Below are 10,686 nucleotides of genomic sequence, written 5' to 3'. Positions count from 1 at the left end.
GGTTAGCTGTAGTGCCAGCTATGCGGTGAAAAAAATATGAACCCAGACTAAGTTTTATGAACAGACTAACAAATATTATCTTTGCATATTTCAGTATTTTTACTTTAGGTTGCAGTATCATTGGAGTAGGGACTTAATCCAAAGATCCATTACTGTCAAACCTTTGTTTTTATCTAGTATCTTTTTAAAAATGAAATTTAGTGCTCTTGAAAGGTGCCGGATTGGCAGCCTTGGAAATTGTGGTCCTTTTCATTCACAGAAAGGTATAGCATGAGCAGTGCTCCTCACACTGGCCCACCAGCATAACTTGACTTCTCTCTGGAGAGTTGACCTCTACTGGCTGAGAAGGTACTTGGTGGTGCCTTGAGGCACTCCTGAAATACAATACATAATCAGTAGTAATAGCCAGGATACCACAGAAAATTATGCCTTATTCATATTATACTGCCCTTCATGCACTTCAAGCCTTAACTCTTGGGTGAAGCACAGTTCATAGCTCTGTAGTACTCTTCTGAAAAGAAAATTTACAGTTTTTTGCCTGACTCATATCTAAACCATGAACTTTAAGATATTTATGTAGCTTCATCTCCGTGAGCTTTGCCTCTGTTCTTTCCCTTATTAACTAAAACTGATTCAACATTCATATTTAACTAGCTAATATCTAATTGTGACTTTCACAGGCTCTGTAGCCTTCTGGGAATGACAAAAGCTTCCCCTTCCAGCTCTTTTGCTACATCCATAAAATACACTGTGTTGGCTGGAATACTCTCAACTGTAACTAAAATGATACAAGTATTGGATCCAGCCTAAGGGCAGCAACATTCTCTCTGCTTCTCTTCCTCTTAGGGCGAACGTTCCCCGGTTCAGTCTTCAGGCTGGCAAAAGCCAGTCATCTCCTATATGCAATCTCTCCTCAAGTCTGACAGTTCTACTAGTTTCTGGACTGCTCCTGTGTGAGATATGCAGAATTGATTTCCCTCCGGTTTGTGTAACCACTTGGACTATTCTTATCTGAGCATCATTCCCATCTCAATCAGAATTAAAAAAATTAAATCAATGAAATTCCCAGATTCAGGTCTGATGTTAGAACGGGGGGCACCTGTTAGCATATGCACAGGATCTCAATCACCTTGTTCATTTTGACCACTGGGCTATGGGGTATTCTGATGTGGGGTCTTTGTTTCTTTTGTTGAAACTGTTGCACTGTGGATAAATGACAGTCATTGGGGCAGGGGTGGGGAGATGGAGACTGTAATCTGGTGGTTGGAGCACTCATCTGGGAGGTGTAAGACTCAGGATCCAGGTTACCTGCTCAATGACTCTTTTAGAAAATTATTTATGCACAGTGGAACAGCTTCAACAAAGGAGACTGAGTGAGCCCCCACATAAGAACATCCTGTAAACCAGTGGCTAGGGCAGTTACCTGAGAGGCATCAGAATCCTGTTCAAATCCCCTTTTTCCCCTCCCACATTACACGAATGAGTGGGCTAAAATACACGAATGAGTGGGCTAAAAGTTCTGTGGGAGGTCCTCCTCTGACCCCAGCTCCCCCAGTCATTTTGTCCTATAAGGACCCAGTCTGGTAGGCAAGCTCTGAGCATGCTTACTGGATCAGGTCCTGCTAGGGAGTTAGGCAGCAGAACACTTATATTATCCTAGTTCACGCATTGCTGAAGTGTGCATGCATTCATGCCGAAACTTAGGTGCCTAGGGAACTCACTGCAAAATCTTAGGCTCCGTGTGAGTTTAGGCACCTACAGAGTTTGACAGCAGCTGAGTCAGGGGAGGGGATTGAATCCCAATAGGGCCTGATTCTGGGATTTAGGTGACTAAAGTGGCAGGTAATGGGCCTAAATCCTCTTGTGAATCTACTTGTACTTGTCTGATAGAAAAGACGGTTACTCACCGTAGTAACTGTTGTTCTTCGAGATGTGTTGCTCCTATCCATTCCATGTAGGTGTGCGCACCGCGCGTGCACGGCTCTTTGGAACATTTTTACCCTAGCAACTCCGGCGGGCCGGCTGGGAGCCCCCTGGAGTGGCGCCGCTATGGCGCTGGATATATACCCCAGCCGGCCCGTCCGCTCCTCAGTTCCTTCTTGCCGGCTACTCCGACAGTGGGGAAGGAGGGCGGGTCTGGAATGGATAGGAGCAACACATCTCGAAGAACAACAGTTACTACGGTGAGTAACCGTCTTTTCTTCTTCGAGTGATTGCTCCTATGCATTCCATGTAGGTGATTCCCAAGCCTTACCTAGGCGGTGGGGTCGGAGTGAGACGTGCCAGAGTGCAAGACTGTGGAGCCGAAGGCTGCATCGTCTCTGGATTGCTGCACCAACGCGTAGTGGGAAGCAAAGGTGTGGACAGAAGACCAGGTGGCCGCTCTACAGATGTCCTGGATGGGGACATGAGCCAGGAAGGCAGCCGATGAGGCTTGCGCCCTCGTCGAGTGAGCGGTATGGTGGCACACGAGCAAGCTCGTAGCATGTCCGGATACACGCCGTTACCCAGGAGGAAATCCGCTGCGAGGAGACCGGCTCGCCTCTCATGCGATCGGCAACCGCTACAAACAGCTGGGTCGAACGCCGGAAGGGCTTCGTCCGCTCGATATAAAAAGCGAGGGCCCTGCGGACGTCCAGGGTGTGAAGCTGTTGCTCCCGAGGTGAGGCATGCGGCTTCGGGCAGAAGACCGGGAGGAAGATCTCTTGATTCACATGGAAGACCGAGACTACTTTTGGGAGGAAGGCCGGGTGCGGGCGAAGCTGTACCTTGTCTGCATGGAAGATGGTGTAAGGTAGACCAACTGTTAGGGCATGAAGCTCGGACACTCGTCTCGCTGAAGTTATAGCGACGAGGAAGGCCGTCTTCCATGACAGGTAGAGGAGGGAGCACGTGGCCAAAGGTTCGAAGGGGGCTCCCATAAGCTTGGCCAGAACCAGGTTTAAATCCCAGGCCGGGGTAGGACGCCATATGGGCGGGTACAACCGGTCCAGGCCTTTCAGGAAGCGGGAAACGATCTGGCTGGAGAAGATGGATCGGCCGTCTACTGATGGGCGAAAGGTGGATATGGCCGCCAGGTGTACCTTTAAGGAGGAGACCGCGAGACCCTGCTCCTTAAGGTACCAGAGGTAGTCCAGGATTGTAGAAAGAGGGACTACGAAGGGATTGAGGCCTCGTTGATCACACCAGAGGGCAAAGCGCTTCCACTTCGCGAGGTAAGTGGAGCGGGTGGAAGGCTTTCTGCTTTCAAGCAGGACTCGCTGTACTGCCGCGGAACAGCCTCTCTCCGCCTGGGTCAGCCACGTAGGTACCAAGCTGTGAGATGGAGGGACTGCAGGTCCGGGTGGCGGAGTCTGCCTAAGTCCTGTGTGATGAGGTCCAGCCACACTGGGAGGGGAATGGGCTCCCGAACGGAGAGCTCGAGCAGCAGGGTGTACCAATGCTGCCTCGGCCAGGCTGGAGCGATGAGTATTAGGCGGGCTTGGTCCCTCCGAAGTTTGAGCAGCACTCGGTGGACGAGCGGGAACGGAGGAAAGGCGTAAAGGAGGTGATCTGTCCAGGAGTACAGGAAGGCGTCCGACAGGGAGCCCGGAGAGCGACCCTGGTAGGAACAAAACTGGTGGCACTTCCTGTTCTCCTTGGAGGCCCCACCGTTGGAAAATCGTGTGTACCACGTCCGGTCGAAGGGACCACTCGTGGGCGAGGAAAGACCTGCTGAGGTGGTCCGCTAGCGTGTTCTGCACTCCTGGGAGAAAGGACGCTTCTAGGTGAATCGAGTGGGTCATGCAGAAGTTCCACAGGACCATCGCTTCCTTGCAGAGGAGGGAGGAGCGGGCTCCGCCCTGCTTGTTCACGTAGAACATTGCCGTCGTGTTGTCCGTGAACACCGCGACGCAGCGGCCTTGCAGGCGGGTGCGGAGGTTTGACACGCCAGACGGATCGCTCTTAGCTCCCGGACGTTGATGTGAAGAGCGAGCTCTTGGGGTGACCAAAGACCTTGGGTGTGAAGGTCGCCCAGATGAGCCCCCCACCCCAGCGCTGAGGCATCTGTGGTCAGCGTGACGGATGGGCGAGGAGGGTGGAACGGGACTCCTGCACACACCACCTCTGGGTCCAGCCACCAACTGAGTGACTCGAGGGTGGGCTTCGTGACCGTGACCACCATGTCGATGGGGTCACAATGTGGGCGGTACACCGACGCCAGCCAGGACTGGAACGGGCGAAGGTGGAGTCTCGCGTACGCGGTGACAAACGTACAGGACGCCATATGGCCCAGGAGGCGGAGGCAGGACCGAACCGTTGTCGTGGGAAAGGTGAGGAGGTCTCGGATGATGGAGACCATCGTCTGGTGCCGCGATCGCGGGAGGCAGGCCCTGGCCAAATTGGAGTCGAAAACCGCTCCAATGAACTCCACCCGCTGAGACGGAGTCAAGGTGGACTTCTCGGCGTTGTTGAGAAGACCGAGGTGTCGAAATAGAGACAGGATTTCTGTCATCTGGTCCGTTACCAGCCGCTGGGACGTTCCGCGAACCAGCCAATCGTCGAGATACGGATAAACGTGTATATGACGACGGCGGAGGGCTGCGGCAACCACTGCCATGCACTTGGTAAAAACTCTCGGCGCGGTGGATAGGCCGAATGGCAGCACTGCGAACTGGTAATGCGCGTTGTTGACTACAAAACGCAGGTAGCGTCGATGGGGAGGATAAATCGCGACGTGGAAGTACGCGTCATTCATGTCGAGGGCGGCAAACCAGTCTCCCGGATCCAGGGAGGGAATGATGGTCCCCAGGGTGACCATGCGAAACTTGAGCTTGAGCAGGTACTTGTTGAGCTCGCGGAGGTCCAGTATTGGACGTAGGCCTCCTTTCACTTTGGGGATGAGAAAATATCGGGAATAGAATCCCCTGCCCCGCATGTCGTGGGGCACCTCCTCTATGGCACCCAAGCTCAACAGAGTCTCGACCTCTTGTAAGAGGAATTGCTCGTGAGAGGGGTCCCTGAAGAGGGACGGGGAAGGCGGGTGGGAAGGAGGGGGCGAAACAAATTGAAGGCGGTAACCAGACTGGATTGTTTGAAGCACCCAGTTGTCCATTGTTATTCGGGACCACGCCGAAAGGAAATGGGAAAGGCAGTTGTAAAATAAAAGGAGAGGATCCGGTACAGAGACTGATGGGCCGTCCTCGGGCGTCCCATCAAAACGCCTGCTTGGGGCCCTGGGGGGCCTTGGAAGACGGATGGGTTTGGTTACGCTGGTTGCCCGATGGTCTACGGCGATTCAGGCCTGGCCGTCGGCTGTTATAGGGACGGGACCTGGGCTGATTAAACCGGTAGGGTTGCTGCCTGAACGACCTGCGCTGGGTTGCAGGTGTATGCATCCCCAGAGTGCGGATGGCTATGCGACCGTCCTTCAGGGTCTGGATTCTGGAATCAGTCTTTTCAGAAAACAGACCCTGGGTATCGAAGGGCAGGTCCTGCAGGGTGTACTGCACCTCGGGCGGCAGTGTGGAGGATTGTAACCAGGAGATGCGCCTCATGGTCATTCCTGAGGCCAGGGTTCTTGCACCCGAGTCCGCCGAGTCGAGAGCGGCCTGGATGGAGGACCTGGAAGACTTTTTCCCTTCTTCCAACAGCGCCGAGAACTCCTGGCGGGAGGCTGTTGGTACCAGCTCTGCGAATTTCGCCAGGGACACCATGATATCAAAGGTGTACCTGGCGAGGAGGGCCATCTGGTTGGCGATCTGGAGCTGGAGACCGCCTGCAGAGTAGACCTTGCGGCCCAACAAATCCATACGCCTCGCCTCCCTGGACTTTGGCGCTGGGGCGGGCTGGCCATGCCTCTCCCTGTCGTTGACCGACTGGACAACCAACGAGTCTGGGGCAGGATGAGTATACAAGTACTCATACCCCGTAGGGGGGATGGAGTACTTCCTTTCGACCCCGCAGGCGGTGGGAGGAACGGACGCCGGTGACTGCCAGATGGTAGTGGCATTTTTCTGAATGGTGCGGATGAACGGCAAGGCCACCCGCACTGGAGCTTCCGCTCCAATCACATTTGTCACCGGGTCTTCGTCCTCCATGACCTCCGCCACGGGGAGGTCGATAGCCTTCGCCACCCGGCGAAGAAGGTCCTGATGGGCCCGCAAGTCAATTGGTGGAGGGTCTGTTGTAGCAGCCCCGGCCACCGCCTCGTCCGGTGAAGACGACGAGGATAGGCCTTGAACCACTGCCTCCGCGGGTGGTTCTTCTAAGGCGTGGGCAGCTGACTCGGGCTGAGGATGTCTCTGGGAATCAGGTGGCAACTGAGCCGAACCTGGTGGAGAAGGGGGCGGTCTGCTTATCGTGGCCTCCGGTACCCTGTGTTCGGAGGTGGGGGCCCTCAGAGGGAAAGACATCCCTTGAGTTTCGTATTGGGCCCAGGGGACCCAGAAGCCCCACTGCTGCGCACCCTGGGCTTGACCTTGCGGGGCAGCCGGAAGATGAGCATCGCTGCCAGTCCCCGAAGCGACCGATGAGTGTCGAGATGGCCACGGGGGTGCAGAGGCGCTGATAGACTGCGCCGTCGAGGTCAGCCATTTGTCTCCGGATGGTGCCGAGGATCGGTGCCGGTCGTCGCGGTGCCGAGATGGCGAACGAGACCATCGACCGCCGCGGTGCCGGGAGCTCGACCGGTGCCGGGAGCTCGACTGGTGCCGGGAGCTCGACCGGGATCTCGACCGGTGGTGCTGGGAGCGGCTCCGTGAGTCATGGTGCCGGGACCGGTGCCGGGAATCGGACCTTCGTCGGTGCCGACGGGAAGGCGATCGGGACCGGGAGCGTCTCCGCGAGCGTGACCGGTACAGCGATGTTGAGCGGTACCGGGACTGCGACCGGCGTCGAGAAGGCGACCGGTACCGTGATGGTGAGCGGTGCCGGGATCTCGAGCGGTGCGACGGTGACCGGCGTCGGGACCGGGAGCGAGACCGGGACCTGGAGCGCCGTCTACTTCGTCCGTCCAGTGTAGGGGGCCGCATCATAGCCGGCTTACCCGCTGACACGACAGCCCGCACTGGCGGTGCCAGGGGCCGGAGGCTCGGTGCCTCTGTGAGCTCGATGAGCTCCCTCGCCGTCGAGAAAGTCTCGGGCGTGGATGGCAGCTGCGGTTCAACCGCGGTCGGTGCCGGGGAGCAGGGTGGTACCGGACTCGACGGCCCTTGCGGCGCCGGAGTCAACGGCACAGTGCACGGCCTGTGCACGGCCACAGCCGGTACCGGAAGTGGTGGAGGTGGCTGGGCGATAGGACCCTCAGCATGGGTCTTTGCAGCTGTTTTCGCTGGCTTACACTTCCTCGATGGTGAGAGGGAGCGGTGCCGGGTTGTTGGTGCCGCTTGCGGATGACGAGGAGCCTCGGTGCCGGAGCGGCTAGGGGCTGCCGGTGCGCTGCGCGCCGATGAAGACTTCGGCGCCGGCGCGGGCGGTGCCGGGGGCTGGAGCGTTGTCTCCATGAGGAGCTGTTTTAGGCGACTGTCCCGCTCCTTTCGTGTCCTGGGCTTAAAGGCTGCACAGATAGGGCACTTATCCATACGGTGAGTCTCTCCGAGGCAGCGCAGGCAGGAGTCGTGCGGATCCCCGACAGGCATGTGCCGCTGGCAAGACGCGCAGGGCTTAAAGCCCGGTGCCTTGGGCATGAGCCCGCACCGGTTGCGGAAAAAGGGGGGTAAACCCTCCTTATTCCCTTATACCTAAACTGTACTAACTAACTAAATCAACTATATACAGACAAAATTAGCAAACGCTAGGGTTGTGGAGGACAGAGAGCACTCCACTGTTCCAACTGGCCGTCACGGGCGGTAAGAAGGAACTTAGGAGCGGACGGGCCGGCTGGGATATATATCCAGCGCCATAGCGGCGCCACTCCAGGGGGCGCCCAGCCGGCCCGCCGGAGTTGCTAGGGTAAAAATGTTCCGAAGAGCCGTGCACGCGCGGCACGCACACCTACATGGAATGCATAGGAGCAATCACTCGAAGAAGAAGGTTTGCCTTTATATTAAAAAGTCTGTCTTGGTACAGCACTATTTATGTAATCCTGCATGTTTGGGATTTTAATAAAAAAGGAAAAAACCCTGAATGTCAAAAGAAAAATTGTGCAGAAGAAACAGCTACTAATAACAAAAAGATAACATTAGGCAAAATCCATATAATTTCATGAAGGTAAACCACTTTTAAAATAAATGGATCACTCTTAAGATTACATTGATAAAGGGTTAATAAATGACTAACACATGACCAGAATTTGTTTTAACTATATGGGTAAAAGGGTTTATAGATAGTAATAAGCCATGGTTATAAGCAACTTACTGATCTGTTGGATGACATAAGCAACCAGTAACACTTGATTGATCACCTATTAAAACACAAATAATGTATTAGTCTTTATAAACTACTTATAAATGCACAGACTTAACACAAAGTGTGACCAAGAAAAGCTTCCATCGGGCTCCAGGCATATGCAGGGGTCTGCTCACATGACTGTATGCACTTATCTAAATAAGTATTATGGTTTTCAGAGGTTTTGAGTACCCACAACTGCCACTGAAGCTGTAGGTGCAGGGGGCATCTTTGAAAACCAAACCATTTTATTTACATACCAAAATATGGCATTAAATATTGTGAAATATGAGTCTCATGGAAGTCAATGACTAAACTCCCATTGACTTCAAGGGGGCAAGGTTTCACCCTTAATACTTGGCACCCAGATCTAGAAATGTGTTGCTTAAGCTTGTTGGGGCAGGGTCCAAAATTCTTCTCTTCTATACAGATCAAGACCATTGATGGTGCTGGAAAAATAACTCTTTTACAATCAGGAGAAAATAATCCAACTTCAAGAAATGCCCTGTGTAAAGTACAATCCTAGTTTTCAGTCAGGGCTTTACAGGAATAATTTTTGTAGTCTTCCAAAGACTAAAAACATGTTCCTCTTCTATAAACAGCTGTTAACAGTTTCTTTACATAGAAATTCAATTTTCCAGTTTGAGATAATTAGGTCACTAACCTGTGAATAGAAAAACTTAATGCAGTGGGCTAAATAAGTGCAAGAGTTAGACATACTGGGTCTGTACTGAAATGCAGATTTATTATTTTAAAGTGAGTTAACTTGTTAAAGATGTTAGTGCAGGGGTGGGCAAACCTTTGGGCTGAGGGCCACATCTGGGTATGGAAATTGTATTGCGGGCCATGAATGCTCACGAAATTGGGGTTTGGGGTGCAGGCTCTGAGGTGGGGCCAGAAATGAGGAGGTCAGGGTGTGGGAGGGGACTTCAGGCTGGGGCAGGGGTTTGGAGTGTGTGTGGTGGGACGGCTCTGGCTAGGGATGCAGGCTCTGGGGTGGGACTGGGAATGAGGGTTTGGGGATGCAGGAAGGTGCTTTGAGCTGGGACCAAGGGGTTCAGAGGGTGGGACAAGTATCAGGGCTGGGGTGCAGGAGGGGGTCAGGGGTGCGGGCTACAGGTGGCGCTTACCTCAAGCAGCTTCCAGAAGCATCGGCATGTCCTCCCTCCAGCTCCTACATGGTGGCACAGCCAGGTGACTCTGCATGCTGCCCTGTCTGCAGGAACCACCCCTGAAGCTCCCACTGGCCATGGTTCCAGCCAATGGGAGCAGCAGAGGCAACGATTGGGGCAGAGGCTGCATGCGGAGCCCCTTGGCTGCCCCTATGCATGCCACTGCTTCGGGGAGCCATGTGGAGTGGGGCAAGATCCCGGCCCCATTCCCCGGTTGGAGCGCTGGAGTGGGGAAGCCCTGGACCCTGCTCCCTGATGGAGCTCAAGGGCTGGATTAAAATGTCTGGAGGGCCGGATGTGGCCCTCGGGCCATAGTTTGCCCACCTATGAGTCAGTGTGATTACCTGGAAACTAGTATAGAAAGAGCAACACCAAGGAAGCTCCACTGTCCTGCACTTGATCCAGAGTCAGTTCTAACTTGCAGGTGAAGAGGTCATTCACACTCTTTGTATTCAGACTCAAGCAATTCTTGTCAGGAACATCCATATATATTATCATACCCTCTCAGTGGTCTCTATCTCACATTTATTGAAGTGAACACAAGAGAACCTCTCTCCCTCCTTCCTGCTTTCTGGAGGGAGGCTTTTGTTGTTTCTGAAACTGCTAACAAGGGTGCAAATTCATCTTACTTTGTTCTTTCTTTTTGAATTAATCTTAAAACCATAGAAGAGTCCTGGCATCATAACTTTGATGAGTTATGCAAATTCATCTTACTTTGTTCTTTCTTTTTGAATTAATCTTAAAACCATAGAAGAGTCCTGGCATCATAACTTTGAGCTTGTGCCTCATGAACACAGTGGGGATTATTCACTTACTCATGCTCCCAGGTGTTTGAGATCAAGTCCTTAATGCTAAAGTTCTATTTCAATGCTCTCTTGAAATAGACACGTTAAAGTTTACATTAATGTTGTCATGTAAATCTTCCATTTTGAATTTATTTGATAAATCAATAAATGATTTTTAATCAAACTTTAAGTGTCAGCATAATGGGGAGTCCACTCTACACTGGCTTGAAGGGGTTAAGGTGGCCAATTAACTTCCCTGTGCACACCTGGAGGAGGAACCAAGGAGTTGACCACTAATTAGGAGTAGGCTCAGGAGCAGGTGATGCCCAGTATATAGCCAAGTAGCCTGCAACGGGTAGGGG

The 10,686-nt window shown here is 53.2% G+C and overlaps 1 long non-coding RNA gene across 2 annotated transcripts; it reads right to left on the bottom strand.

The window, feature by feature from the left end:
- Positions 1–206: 206 nt before the first annotated feature.
- Positions 207–10,015, bottom strand: LOC123370620. 2 transcript variants are annotated; one of them, XR_006579484.1, is made up of 3 exons: positions 9,884–10,015; positions 8,338–8,383; positions 207–374 (listed from the first exon to the last, which is right to left on the bottom strand). It is a non-coding gene; the product is annotated as an uncharacterized LOC123370620 (long non-coding RNA). The 2 variants fall into 2 exon arrangements; XR_006579485.1 differs by lacking the exon at positions 9,884–10,015 and adding an exon at positions 9,498–9,551.
- Positions 10,016–10,686: the final 671 nt, after the last annotated feature.

This window comes from Mauremys mutica, chromosome 5 (assembly GCF_020497125.1).
Source record: "Mauremys mutica isolate MM-2020 ecotype Southern chromosome 5, ASM2049712v1, whole genome shotgun sequence".
Classification (NCBI taxonomy): Eukaryota; Metazoa; Chordata; order Testudines; family Geoemydidae; genus Mauremys; species Mauremys mutica.
The sequence above is the reverse complement of the archived record's forward strand: the minus strand, read 5'-3'. Positions and strand labels throughout refer to the sequence as shown.